The sequence below is a fragment of the Podarcis vaucheri genome, assembly GCF_965113315.1.
Source record: "Podarcis vaucheri genome assembly, chromosome: 1".
Classification (NCBI taxonomy): domain Eukaryota; kingdom Metazoa; phylum Chordata; class Lepidosauria; order Squamata; family Lacertidae; genus Podarcis; species Podarcis vaucheri.
Genome location: NC_138759.1, coordinates 70,311,072 through 70,326,726, shown reverse-complemented (window position 1 = coordinate 70,326,726; position 15,655 = coordinate 70,311,072). Strand labels below are relative to the sequence as shown.

The 15,655-nt window shown below is 39.8% G+C and overlaps 1 protein-coding gene across 2 annotated transcripts in view; it reads right to left on the bottom strand.

The window, feature by feature from the left end:
* Nucleotides 1-15,655, bottom strand: part of GALNT18 (polypeptide N-acetylgalactosaminyltransferase 18) — a 352,471-nt gene that overhangs the window by 17,038 nt on the left and 319,778 nt on the right. The window lies entirely within an intron of this gene.

The following is a 15,655-nucleotide window of genomic DNA, read 5'->3' as shown; positions in this document are numbered from 1 at the left end:
AGTTTTCAAAATATCATTTGAGGAATTATCAAACAGGGGTGAGAGAAGGCAGATCAAGCTACCTGCTTGGTAGGACAATATAGTTCATGCAAACTGTGGTAAGTTACCTGGGTATTACCATCTGTATTCGCCGTCTTAATTTAATATATGTAGTGCAGGATTTTACAGGTTAACAAACAATAAAAGTAAGTTTAAAAGACTTGATGCTTCACCTGGTGCTGAAAATACCATTAAAAAGGTAGTTGTGGGCCTTTCTGGAGAAGCTATTCCATAGTATATGTGCTGCTACCAAAATACCCTCTTCTTGTTAGCTACCCACTGAACTTCACTGCCTTAATTGGAAAGCAAGAACTAGAACATCTATCTTTTTGTGTTTTGTACAGAGCATAAGTTTTTAGATATCATCTATTTAATGGTGTTGAGGGGGGTGGGTCTGGAGAATATTTTCAGACAAGGTAGACCTATACAAAAGGGATGTGCTCCACTTGAATCAGGATAGAATAACAGAATTGTCTAGAAATAGACCACTTGTGCTTACTATCAAAAAGGTGCCAGATCGGTTTTATAATCATTCAGATGGGGGTGGAAAGTCCTAGGTACTGAGAATGCAGGGGCACAGTTCAGAGGGGCCAAGGCACCATAGGTAAAACATTTGGTGAGAGGCACTGTGTATATGTGTGTATATTCTGTAATGTATACATACAAGCCAAATGGTTGAAGCTGGAGTACTTGAATTTTAGAGTGCTAAATTGACTAAAGCAATTGCACCAGAACGATACAAAATACAGAACGGAGGCTGACATTCGCTCTAGAAACACAGTGATGTGAAATGACCTGGCCTTGGATTCACTTCATGCCATATATGATCTTCAAGACTGGTTGATAATTGTTGACACTATTAACAAAAAGGAGACCTTTGAATCTCTGTGGCTCTGAGAAGTCTCTGTTGTCATTGAGACAGATAATATGTTCTTCTGCTCTGACTCAACTGACATCTCACTCTGGATCTCAACAGATGGCACTCCTGGCACCTTCATACCACAGAGACTGCTAACAATCACACTTGTCTCTCTCTTTCAAAGGCACAAGTTGTCTAACTAGATCAGGCTTCAAGAAGCATCCAAGCATGTGGGCAGTGCTGAAGATAACGATTGTGTGATCTTATTGTTGCTCCGCCATTAAATGTTAATCACTGAAACGGATGATGTGTGAGTCTTCACACTCCATATGGACTTGTGTTTTAGAAAAGTTTGAGGGAAATGCCTTCTCATGGGTCTTGATAGCACTTCTTAGTATCTATTTATTATTGATGCTGTGTATAATTGACATCATATTTGTACATGCAACAGTGAGTACTTTGTCGTAAAATATTAAGCACAAAGGAGGAGGAAGAAAGAGCACACATAAAATAGTTGAGGGCTCTGTAGATCAGGACAGGGATTTGTGTTTACTGCAGCAAATTCTTGGAGTAGATAGGGAGTAAATGGCAGCATACAAAAGGTGAGTAGGGTATTAGGACAGATTAATACAGAAGTTAATTTCAGATCAGAAGGATCTGTAAAAAAGCTCACTTCTATCATTCATTCATACTGCTTTTGCAGATAATTGTGATTATTTGGGTTCATATGACTTCATCTATGGTCTCTCTTATACTTCCTCCATATCAAAAATATTTGCAAGCTCTTGTCAACAACCTAATAAAGAATGATAGAAGTGAGCTTTTTACAGCTGCTTCTGATCTGTAATTAACTTCTGTATTAATCTGTCCTAATACCCTACTCACATTTTATATGCTGCCGTTTACTCCATATCGACTCCAAGAATTTATGATGTGCTGATATAAATGGAGGGTGGCATTTTTTTATCAAGACAAGATTAATAAAGATTTTTTTTAAAATAAAGTAGTAGGTTAAAATATGTATGCAAGCAGAGCAGTTATAGTGCCCTGGTAAAGTTATTAGACAGATGATTGAATGCTCAAGTGTGTAAAGCAGATACTTTTGCAGAGAAAGAGAGGACTGAATGATTTGGAGATTAAACAACAAGAAGAAATCAGATTCCTTTTTATGGCTTGCTTATAGATTCATTATAGAGGAAGGAAAGGGAAGGAAAAACACCAGCAGAAGCTTTGGGCTGTTACATATTAGTATTTGTTATTTCACCACTAACAAGATAAAACAAATGGATTCTGACTGTATTTCTACATCCAGTTAAATCATTTGGTTTGGGGCTAAGGGTTATATTCAGCTAAGTCATACACAGAGTAGCTCCACTGAAGTAAATGATTTAGTTAGATACAACCCTAAATGTACTTAAATGCATGCTAGCTTGTGGTTTGCATGACACAAAACTCTTCTGGGACACAATATATTCCATTCAACAAATGCACAATTGTACAGTAGTAAATCGGAAGTCGAACAGAATCCGTTCCAGAAGTCCGTTCAACTTCCAAAATGTTTGACTTCCAAAGCATGGCTCCTGATTGGCTGCAGGAAGCTCCTGCAGCCAATCAGAAGTTGCAGAAGCCCCGTTGGATGTTTGGTTTCCAAAAGAACGTTCAAAAACTGGAAAACCCACTTCCTGTTTTCGATCGTTCGGGAGCTGGAATGTTTGGCTCCCAAGACATTCGGGAGCTAAGGTACTATTGGTTCACTAATTCATTGCGGGGGGAGCGGGGTACTTTCTGCTTTCTAACCACATTTTAAAATTTTGGCCCCCAATTCAGAAATCTCCTTATAAACATGTGCATGGAGGTTCTCACTGCCATGGACTTGTCCAATAATTCATTTGCTGACTATTTATAAAATGCTTCCCTCTCCCCCCCCCCGATCTTTCAAGTCATTTATCTAAGGCCACTAAATAAACACGTTACACTTTCCCAGTTTATTGTTCATTTGCTTAACTACTAATTATCTAGCCTAGCTAGATTAACCACCCTGAGACCCCCAGGTATAGGGCGGTAGATAAACTAACTAACTAACTAACTAACTAACTAACTAACTAACTAAATAGCTTTGAAAGAAAGATGAAGGAATGCACACCCAGTGGGGTTGCCTCTACTGCCCCTTCACATGATAGCCTACATGGTTTCATAACACCTGAACAGGGCTTAAATTAACCCTAAATGTGAAGTTATGTTTCACTTTCTTATCACCCCACCCCAAGTTTTAAGGTTAGGATATAAATAAAGTGTGCCAGTTTTAATGACTGATCAAATATATGAATTACTGAATTGCTAATTTATATCAAAAATTAAAAACAACATACACATCTAAAAAACAAACTCGTTTTCACACTGATATTGCAGCTTGATCCAAGCCAAGTTCACTTGAAAGTCCACTTGTTCCCATTGGCCCAAGTCTTATTGGCCTTTCATTTAATCACCCCTGATTGCAGAGGCACACGGCCAAACTAGACGCGACATTAATTGCATGGAAGCAATTAACCAGCACAGCTTTAAAATTTAAATAGCCGCCACCAGTGGGGGACAATTCAACAGACCTGTGACATGCAAACATTTGATTGATTGCATCTACACCTTACCTTTTCTTCCAAGGAGCTCAAGGTGGCGTACCTAGTACTCCCCCCTCCTCATTTAATCCCCCCAACCACCTCGTGAGCTAGGTTGGACTGAGAGGCAGTGACTGGGCTCAAGGTGAGTATTACAGCCAAGGGATTTCAACTTGGCCTTCCAGATCCTAGTCTGACACCCTAATCACTACCCCAGACAGGAAGAGGGAGGTGGTGAAATTAGGTGATGAACAAACTGTGATTAACACCATGTATAGTTCAGGAACCCAGGAAATTGCCTTATACCGGGTCAGAGTCAGACTTTTTGATGATGTAGCTGAGTTCCAGCTATTCTGACTGGCAGCAGCTCCCCGCAGAGGCCTTTTCCACCCCATCATCTGCAGCTGATCCTTTTGCTCTGCCCACTTTGTGTCTTGAGATCCTGAGCATGCAAGCAATGGGGACTGCCGAGCCTCCTAAAATAGATTAATAACTGTACTTTCTCAGCCATCCCCACATTTCTTAAGCACTTCAACCTAGGTAAGATACAGAATTTCTGCCCAGGGAAACAGCATCTTCTTCAAAGGGGAAATCTTGACTCCAGTAATGCTAACAATAAAATGTTGCCAAGCTATCATGGGACGAACATTTGACACAAAGTTAATAACAAACTTTGAAAACCCGCTGTAAGTGATAAAGACTTCACTTGATGAAGTATGCTCCCATCACTGTAAATTATTCATTGAGGCCTGGTCTATCGTGTAGCAAAAAGTTACAGCAAGGTGTCCAACTTAACACAAGATGATTATCTGAAAGATAAATTGCCAGCTCCCTGGTGAAAGCTTAATGCAATATACACCAATTTCCCAGCCTGAAAGCTATTCCTGATCCTTATGGCAGCTTTTCCAAGTGAAAACACACAGGAGAATGGTGTGCTGTTGCGCATTTGAAATGAGTGGATTCAGGAATTGCAGTTTACTTTCTAGCAGGTAACTTTTCCCCTTTGGAATGACAAAACTGTCAGCCTTGCAGTGACATTGCTTTTTATAGTCCTAATACAACACTCTTACCATTTTCTCTGCCTTTTTAGGGCATGAACCGATGAATATTTGTAATTTGAGACTTAAGAAGGCATCGTTTGCCATTTTGCCCTGCATTCATCACTGATTTGTTCCATGGCAGTTTTACACCAAAAACTAGGTTACATGCCTTGCTGTGGAAAAGAAATATGTAACTTGTGTCATTTACATAATTAATTACATAAATTACATATAATATGCACGTTACTTTGTCCTTATGTTATTCCATCCCATTCATTTTGATTTAAAGTGAACGCAATCCAAATGGAGGAAAAATTAATCTTGTATTGTTTGTGGACTGAAAGAAATAGTAGTGAACACTGATTGTATTTGCTGGATTGATTTCAATTCCCGATACAGGATGAATTAGCAAACATCAGCAATTTCTGCTCCCATTTCCATCAGAACTCTCTGACATCCATGTTTGTCGTACACATCTATGGAAACTGATCACAAGGAATTAAGGCTTTGTTAAAAGTGCACATACTCATCCCCCCCCTTTTTCAAACTTGCAGTCACATAACACCTTTTCCCCTTCATTTCCAAAAATGTTTGGATTTTATTGTCTTTTACCTGATTTTTGCTCAGCCTAGACTGAAGCACTGAAATCTCTCCTTGCAAGGAGTACTGAGGCTGGTAGTAGATTTTACATTGAGGACTGAAGCAACCCAGAAACACAGATCTCAAAGTAAAATCTCATGAAAGGTAAAGCATGACTTATATTGTCATTTATAGAAAGAAGTGGAAATGCATTGAAGCACAAAAATGAAGCACGTGGTACAAAACAAAATCAGAATAAAAATCTTTGAGATTTAAATAGCAGTGGTACTTAAATGATCAACATGAGACTCCTAAATATACTTATTTGGAAATAAATGTCATTTAAATCAATGGGATTTATTTCTGAAATGTTAAAATTGGAGTGTTCAGATCTTTATAATTCCTTCTCTTTATTGAACAAATACTTCTGAATTATTTTCTATTGATCTTTTTGTAATGAAAAACTATACCCTGAGACATCAAACACAGACACACTCCAGTCAACATCAGATACTTCAGAACTAATGATTTCTACTGTATAATTAAAGTACTTACTTAACTCTATGCTGTTTAAATCAGTATGTTTTAACATGCTTAGCTTTTGCTGGAGCTTTTGAGTTTTTCTAAAGGGCAAATACAAATATGCAAGAGTAAAATGGCTGGTAAAAATCTTTTTTTAAATCCTACTTTTCTTTCTTGTCACTTCCTTTGTCCTTTTAGAAATTGTTTTGGGGTTATAAATGGAATATGGTTTGCTTACTTTTCTAAAATGCTGTATGCACTTGACAAAGCCTTTATAGAGGGATAAAATTATTGCTTAGTTTGTGAGTGGAAATATCTCTGCTTTTTCAACCATTGTGATGTACCAGCATTCAAACAACAAAAAGCTATTTTTTTTGGCCAGTTGTCAGGATTCATGCAAAAGAGACTCTTGCTTTCTAAGTATCCCAATCCCACTGCTATGAATGCAGAGGCGCAGATTGTAACTTGAACCCTCTAGCAATTGAATTTCTTCCTTAGGGGCAAAAACTAGACCTACTGTTTTCACAAATCTCTGGCTTTGTCTTAAGCTTTTAGTACACAACTGAAAAAACACGGAGGATCAAGTGTAAGGGCCCCAAAGCCAGTACAGTGGTATTATCTCTGCATTATACTAGCACTAACTCTATGCTCTCATGTTCCTATCTTAAGAAATACAAATACATATTGCCTTAATTCCTTAGAGTATAAAGAAGTTGTATATTTACATTTATCCGAGAAGATAAATAATGATATAGTACTGCCTTATTTCTTATAAATCTTTGGTGCTACTGCATTCTACATACAACAGGGCTGCTCTAGAGTAACACAGGATCCTATCCGTCTCCTATTCACAATGACTTTGGAGAGAACAGTGTAAGCCTCAGCCAAACTCAGGAAAATAATAAAAAGTAGTGGTGGCCTGTCCCATTTCACCACCACTCTCCCAAGGCCTTGTGCAGCTCTTGTGAGCTCTTGCTGTAAACCACGGTCCCAACTTCTCCTCACTGCTCTGGTGGTGGGGTGGATGGAACAAGGTGGCTGCCTTATGAGTGGACTGGCCATGATAAAGGACTAGGGGTACCACTTGGTAAGACCTTTTTTATTGGCTAGGGATGCCATGCTGCATTAGGTGCACCACCAAAGATAAAGGGATCAAAATAGCAATCTGTTGGAGCATAGTTTATTTTATAAATTCAACTGACAATTAATGCAACCAGAATGGTGCTCGGCCCAGACACTGAAGGTAGTTAATGTAGTCTGGAAATGCCCCAATGTGTGTAGAATCTTAATTCAGAACAGGAAACTTCTAGGTCTTTCTTAAATCTCTCCCATTTTTCAATTCCTACGCACACTAAGGAATCTATCCACTTATATCTCTATTCTATCTATCCATCTATTTACACACACAAACACACACCAGTCCAGTGAACATATTTCATGTATGGTACATGCTTCATGTGTCTGTTTCATGACCACATCCATAAGTGTCTCTGGTATCTCAAACAATGGCATTCCAATGGGAGGAGCCTGCCTTGGGCCCCCCGACACACACTTGATTGCGGAGCCTGCCCTGTTTATGGCTCTCTTCAGCAGAACCTGAATTCTCCTCTCCATCACTACTTGATTTTTGTAAGCTCGTGTCTGTCTGTCTAGAATGCATTCCTTGAGGGTACTTGGGGTGTTACGATCCACCAACATCTTTAAGAGCCAACTCCTATCTAATGAAAGGCTGTTGGTCTGATCATTCTAGAGATACCTGTGCAGAAAAGTCTGCATGTAAGTATTACCAAGTGTTGTTATTTAATGGAGAGGAAGTTGAGACTTTGATTATAAAAGGCCGCAGCAGAGACATACTCTGACCTTAGCACTATGATCCCACTGTGCAAGACCAGAGACAAGCCTCTGCCTGCTGCTTTTTAAATAGCAAACAGAGACTTGAATTTGAACTTCGACTCTCCAGACATTATAAGGATATTAGGTGACTGCTTAGTGGTGGATACAGTGTCTGAGCTAAAAAATGTTTCCCACTCCTGATTTAGCATGCTGAGAATGACCTAGCTGTGGTGATCTACACTTCTCCCACCTCTACGTCCTCTAGTGTGGCTACAGAGAGGAGCTGAAATTAACCATAGCATGTCATGTCATCCTAACATGACAAACTGTGGCTGATGTTAACAATTGTTTGTTTGAAGCACAATGGCTTCAAATCATGGGTTATTAAGCTGGTTTGCTGCAATAAACCACAGTCAACATTATCCAGAGTTTAGGGTTCATGTAACACTAAACTGTGGCCAAGGAAAATTGCAAATGACAGCATCTGCACTCTTCCTTGCAACTGTGACAAAGGAGGAGAAAGGACAGGGGAGCATGCAGACATGAGATTCACTGTGGCTTATTCTCATCACAGGAAACTATGGTATTACCATGATGTACAAATGTAGCCTCTCTAAAACTGGAGAAGACTAGAGCTAGTGATTTGTTTATTTATTTATTTAATATTGCCTATAGACCTCATACTTTCCTGCTCACCAGTTGAAAATAGCTAATGAACTAACAGTTCAAAGTTCCTGAAGTGTAACAATTACTTGAGATCTGGAACTAGTTTGCTCTCTTTCCCCCTGGAGATTAGCTGCTTTGGCATTTCTAGCTGAATCAATTTACTAATTAATCTCACTTCATTGATTATCTTTTCCTGCAGGTGTTCTAATTAACATGTCAGGCAAAATCCAAGCTTCACATTTCAAGTCAACAATTTTAAATCTGACTGCTTTGAAACAATGTAAAATGCTAAAAAAAAACCCACCACACAGCAAAACTCAAATAGAAATAAGGAAAGGTGGACTTTAAAAATTAAAAACAAACTATTCCTGATAATTACTTTTTTTAAAAGGATCAAAAGAATCCTATAATTTATCTGTCTAATGTAGAGTCAGAGACACTAATCACGTTATATGAAGTCAAGTTTTCTCTATTTAGGGATGAAGATTAATAAATATACACATTTAGGATTAAAAACAAAAGGGGAAGATGGGGGGACATGAGCTTCTGGGATACAGGAACAAGACTGGTGATTTTAACCCTATATAAGATGGGTAAAGGGACGCGGGTGGCACTGTGGGTAAAAGCCTCAGTGCCTAGGACTTGCCGATCGAAAGCTCGGCAGTTCGAATCCCCGTGGCGGGGTGCGCTCCCGTTGCTCGGTCTCAGCGCCTGCCAACCTAGCAGTTCGAAAGCACCCCCGTGTGCAAGTAGATAAATAGGGACCGCTTACTGGCGGGAAGGTAAACGGCGTTTCCGTGTGCTGCGCTGGCTCGCCAGATGCAGCTTTGTCACGCTGGCCACGTGACCCGGAAGTGTCTCCAGACAGCGCTGGCCCCCGGCCTCTTAAGTGAGATGGGCGCACAACCCTAGAGTCGGACATGACTGGCCTTACCTTTTAAGATGGGTAAATTTTATGAGAAATTGATTGAAAAAACTAGTACCATTTTGCATCACCCTCTGCACTCCCTACCCCCAAAAACCAGCAGGGGGCAATGGGAAACTGTACAAGGAGCACCTAGTTGCGCTCCCCGCAGATTGCGCATGACATGCATATGACGTCAAATGACGCCGGGCCCCCTCAATGTGGGGGGTGGCAAGTTGGCGCCCCTCGTGTATCTTGAGTGGGCATGGGGCAAAGGTGCCATTTGCTGTTCTGCCTCCAGTGACAGCTTTCAGGTTACAGATCAGGGAAGCTCCAAAATGCAGCTCACACAAAGCAGTTATTTATTGTGAAGATTTCTCATCTTCATAAGCACTTCTGAAAAGTGCTTGACAGCAAGCAATATTTTTATAAGATGAAACCACTTGCTTCAAAGTAATAATAAAGATGTCACTCATGCCAATCCTTAGGTATTTACTCAGAAGTAAATTTCATTGATTTCAATGGAATTTGTTTTTGAGAAAATGTTTTCCATCTTGGTTTATAAACTGCACTTCCAGCAGCAATATTAGTTTATTCCACTTACAACGCAGCGGTAAACACATTTGCTTGGAAGCCAGTCCTATTGATTTTAGGGGCACTTAGTTTCACATAAGTGTACTTAGGATTGAAGCAGAGTCATCTGCAAATTCAATGCTTTTTGAATTTAGCTCTCAGGAGATGCGATGCTACACAAACACTACACAGTTATAATGCATAGAAATAAAGACTTCATATTTTAGTAAGGCATGGAAAGTGAAGTAGAAAAAACATAATAGTTGTAAGCCAGGATCTGTATCATGTTTTCCAAAAGCAATAAATTGCTTCTGTCCAACAAGTTTCTAAAACAAGCTTTACAAAAGCACCCAAAAGGTTTGTGAAAGTTTCCCTTAAACCCAGATATTTCTTTAATTAATTAATTAGTTGACATGCAGTTCAATCATTTTTTAAAGAGGCAACTTTCTTCTCTGTCTTCAACGTTTACATGAGACTGTGTTGCTAGATCCACCCCTGATGTCATGTGTGATGACATCCAAGGTTATGTTTCTTGGGCATACATGTATTGGTATGAATGTCTGCATAGGTCAAGCCTATGAGTAAAACCAGCTTTTCCTAGTTAGGGGTCGGCACCAACCCACGGGTGTTCAGGAGTCATGGCTAGTGCTAAACAGGACATCAGAGGTAGGGTTACCAGCATGGTCCCACCACTCCATTTCCAAACAATAAAAAATGAATAAATAGGGCCCTGAATAATTAGACATAGGAAGACCAATATAGTGCCTAACAGATGTTGGACCACACCTCCCATCAGCCCTAGTGAGCATGGATGATGGAAGTTTTAGTCCACAACATCTATAGGGCACCATATTGACTAACTCTGATTTAGAATATGCTGATTCCGCTCAACACTACTTGCCATCAATTTGTGAACATCTCAGCATTCACAATGACACACTCCATCTTTTGGTGTTTATGCACTCTCACTGGAAGGCAGGTATCTGGATGAAGAAGGAATGAGGGCCAGTTGCTAGGAGGCAACCGGGCCAAAGCTTCCTTGTCCAATTCCAGCTGTGCAATATTGACTGGCTGGGATAGACTATAAACAGAGAGGCACAATCTACTGAAAGTAACACACTCTGGATTGGGAACTTCTGCATGATGGATGTTTTCAATCTGCAGTGCATTACTTTCAATGGCCTGCAAACATGTGTGGGGAAATGCATGAAAAGTAAAAGGGGTTTCTTTAAAAACAACAACTGGTGTACCTCAAAATGGCAAGTTTTGCAGCAAAAATCAAAACTCACAGAAATTCAGGGTCAGAACACCCTGAGGAAGAATATGGCAGTTTGGCATTCAGAATTTAAATGAAACCTATGTACGTTATAAACAGTGGCACTGGTACAGACTGTGCCCATGAATAAACTATCAGGTCAACAAAGAAAAGAAAAGCAAACCATGGAACAGACAGCTCAGCTGTAGTATCCAGTTAGTTTACTCCCCACTCCCAAACTTAAGTCTCAAAAATTTATTGTATAACAGTTCTAGGGAAGCTTTTAATGTTTAAAAGACCACTGTATTTTAATATTTTGTTGGAAGCCATCCCAGAGTGGCTGGGGAAACCCAGCCAGATGGACAGGATATAAAGAAGAAGAAGAAGAAGAAGAAGAAGAAGAAGAAGAAGAAGAGTTGCTGTTGTTGTTGTTGTTGTTGTTATTCATAACAGAATGATAATGGACACCTTCTGTTTGAGACTTTTTTTAAAAAAGTGAAGAATTCATCCCAAGGTGAATCTCTGTCATTAGTAAAATACCATATAAATGTACATTATTTCTAGGACGTCACTTTGACTTGGGCAAAGCACTGGTGCTCTTGTACACAAATACTTAATAAACTGAACATGGGAGACAAATAAAGGAATATTTGGAGAATCAAACTAAGCTTTCAGGCACCATCAATAATTCCACTAAGCCGTTATAACTTGCAGCAGAAGCAAATTGGTATAAAATGTTAAGAGGTCTCTTACAAATCTGCTTGTTTCCAGATGAATCCCTGAAATAAAAACAAACTGCATTTTCTTTCCGGTCTGGAATTAAAACTGCTGGCTTCTGAACCCCCCCCCCCTTTTTAAAGAGAGCTTTGTATTTATCACAGTCAGAACCACAGGAGGACCTGCACGTGAGAGACTGAATGTCTAGCACTATTTGCTCTTAGTGTCTTGCCCTTGTCAAGACTTACAATGAGAGGGGAGTGGGGAAACCTAGAGAATTAAAAATTGCGCCACTTGTACTCAAGGACTTAAAAGATGAAGAACCAACTAAAGAGCACGTTGGATGCCAACAGACTGGCTCACACAAGCCGGTAGACCCTTTGTGGCTATCTTGGGAGCATGTAAAGCAGCCACACTGGGGCTGGGCAGCATGCATGCTGTTTGGAGACTCACGTGCTTCTGGGTTTTGTGCAATCACAGAAGCTCCAGAAAGAGGTGTTGCAATGAGGAAAATAACAGCAGTCACATATCCACTGAGTCAGGGGTAGCCAAAGCGGTGCCCTCACTCCTAGTAGTTCCAGCTAGTGCGGGTTGATAGTCAGGGATTTGAGGAGTTCACAAATCTGGCGTTCCGCAACATTTTGGCTGCCCCTGCACAAATTGAAGGCATTGGCTAACACACACAATAGGGGCCTGGCCATGAGCACCAGTTCGTCTCACAGTGGAGTAATTTACTTGAAAGATTCCCTCACCTCATATGTTCCCACTCCACCACTTAGATCTGCCAAGCTGGCACTTTTGCAAGTGCCTCAAAGCAGCCATTTCACACTTGCCCAAAATCAATCTTTTAGTGTGGCATCGCCTGCACTTTGAAATTCCCCGCAGGCGCCTTCACTGTATTGTTTACAGAGCCTGTCCAAGCATGCCTACCAATGCGTGTGATTTTATGAGGTATACTTTAAAAATAAATAAATTACTGATTTTATTTTATATTTAATTTTATGATATAACTTGCTCTTGATTATTGCTTTTCAATGGCATTTTAAAAGAATATTCTAGCCACGTGGAGGTCTTTTGTTCTAGAAAGCGGACTTCAACTTTTGTTAAATAAACCCTGGATCCCTTCCAGACGGGATTCAGGCCTCATCACGGGACTGAAACTGCCTTGGTCGCGCTGGTTGATGATCTCCGGCGGGCTAGGGACAAAGGTGAGAGCTGTTTCCTAGTTCTGCTGGATCTCTCAGTGGCTTTTGATACCATCAACCATAACATCCTTCTGGGCCGTCTAGAGGGGCTGGGAGCTGAGGTTGATTGCCTGGATACCGAGGTCTAGAACCGAGGTCCTTCTGGCGGTTCCCTCATTGCGAGAAGCCAAGTTACAGGGAACCAGGCAGAGGGCCTTCTCGGTAGTGGCACCCGCCCTGTGGAACACCCTCCCACCAGATGTCAAAGAGAAGAACAACCACCAGACTTTTAGAAGACATCTAAAGGCAGCCCTCTTTAGGGAAGCTTTTAATGTTTAGCAGACTACTGTATTTTAATACTTTGTTGGAAGCCGCCCAGAGTGGCTGGGGAAACTCAGTCAGATGGGCAGGGTATAAATAATAAATTAATTATTATTATTATTATTATTATTATTATTATTATTATTATTATTATACACTAATATTGAATCAGACTCAAGGTGGAAGGAATGGGAAAGTCAGTGACAGAATGCCCATAAATTTGCTACTAATTTTCAACACATTAGGGGACAGTAACAAATGTTTTCATTTCTTTGTTAAAGGTATTGTACAAGATAGTAATAATATAATACTGTATAAAACAACAGATTAAAAAGATAAGTAACAACTAAAACATAGCAGCTAATTAAAATTGGATCTTAATCAGATGTCAAGGAAATAAACAACTAGTTGACTTTTAGACGACATCCGAAGGCAGCCCTGTATAGGAAAGTTTTTAATGTTTGATGTTTTATTGCGTTTTTAATATTTTGTTGGGAGCAGCCCAGAGTGGCTGGGGAAACCCAGTCAAGATGGGCAGCATATAAATAATATCATCATCATCAACAGCACCACCAATATCACAAAAAATATTAGACATAGCAGCTCTTACGGGTGGTATCCAACAAAGTAGTCTACTAGTGGAAGACCTTCTTTCTGTGCAATACATTTTCCCTCCCTTTCCTTATCCTATGGCTTTCTCCCAACTGTGCAGAGCAGATTTGAGGGGGTGCATAGGAGGAGAGAGTGCAGTTCCACTGTGCAAACAGAAATCCTTATGCTAATGGAACTGCTTTGTTGGATTCTGCCTTCTGTTCATGAGTATTATAGAGGATCACTGATAATTTAACTGGTTGGAAGGGGGAAAGTAAGAAGCTGGGTTATATTACATTCCTGATGAAAAAAACATATAAAAGCAGCATATGAACTGGCATTTTATCAAGGTAAAAAGACACATTTCTCACTTGGCAAGAATTTTGGATGGTTATTTTTCTTTTTGAGTTAAGATTTATTTGATGTACAACCCACAACCATGAAAATAAATGGGAATGTTGCTATTTGGCTAAACAGGTTAAAGGTTGCTGGCTAACAAAGTATGTTTACTACCTTACATGTTGACTTGGAGGTAAGCTTCGCTGAGTTCAATGTGAGTTCAATGGAATTTTCCTCTACTGTGAGTCTAGTTTTATTTCATTATATGTGATATAAATTATGGTGAAAAGTTGAAGAACAGAGGCACAAATAAAGGCCAAGGAAAAAAAAGAAATTTTTGCATAACCCAGTAAAGCTGCAATTATAAGTATGCTTACCCAGAAGTCTCAATGAGACCAACACAGATTCTGTGGATACATTATTAGGAACATTCTGCAATGTAATTCTGCAGAAAAAAACACTTGAATTAACTTTGTTTAGAATTTTTCTTATTCCTGTTTGCAGTTGAATTTTTAATATTGTCTTAAACCAATTTGCTGCTAAATATGGATGTGGTATCTAAATAAAATGTAGATTTAAACATTTACTGAGAGACATTTAACATATGAACTGTCACTGCAAACACTTGTTTCATACAATACTAATGGTCACACTCTATTTGTATGGACATCTTCCGTAATTTCTCTAATATCACTGAAACCACATGGGGCTTGGACTGACTCTCCAACTGAAGGCAGTGGGAACGTTTCCTGTGGCAGAGTTTTAGGTGGGCAGAATGCTCACAATATTGAGCATGAGTCAGCCAAAGTGAAATTAATTTAACAAGTCCCATTTACTCCAATGGAAGAGTTAAGCACGTGCATAAATCTCTCCCATGGAGATCAACAGGTTCAAGAGTGCTAACCCCCGTAGCCTGCAATATTTCTATTACATTTGCAAAAAAAGAGAGAAAAGAACAGAAAATCTTAGGTAGAATGGTGTAATGCTTAATGCATCAAAAACTAAAAATAGGCTGCCTGTACCCTGTTGAGAATATCCTGTGGAGATAAAAATCACAATCTAGGCTTGGCTGATTTTGTTTGGCAAAATGTAAAATACTGTACACAAAACTATCAAGAGAGAATTTGATTTACTTGCAATTCAGGCAGAGCTGTGCCAAGCACAACTGGAGGAAAGAGGTATCTCTTTCAAGAAGTAGTTTTGGGGCTGCAGAATTTTCAGAACAGTGGTACCTTGGTTCTTGAACGTAATCCGTTCTGGGAGTCTGTTTGACTCCCAAAATGGTTCGAAAACCAAGGCATGGCTTCCAATTGGCTGCAGGAGCTTCCTGGACTCAACTGGAAGCCGCGGAAACCACGGAAGCTGCGTCGGACGCTTGGCTTCCGAAAAATGTCCGCAAACCAGAACACTCATTTCCGGGTTTGTGGTGTTCAGGAGCCGATTTATTCATGAGCAAATCTTGGTACCGTTCAAGTACCAAGGTACCACTGCATAGTATAATGTAGTCCCTGAGGTTTGGGGGTCATCTGTGTACTGGGCAAACTGCTAAATTTTCTTATAGGATTATTGAGGGAATAAACGAGGTATAAGGAATTGCAATGTACTTTATACATGTGCTATA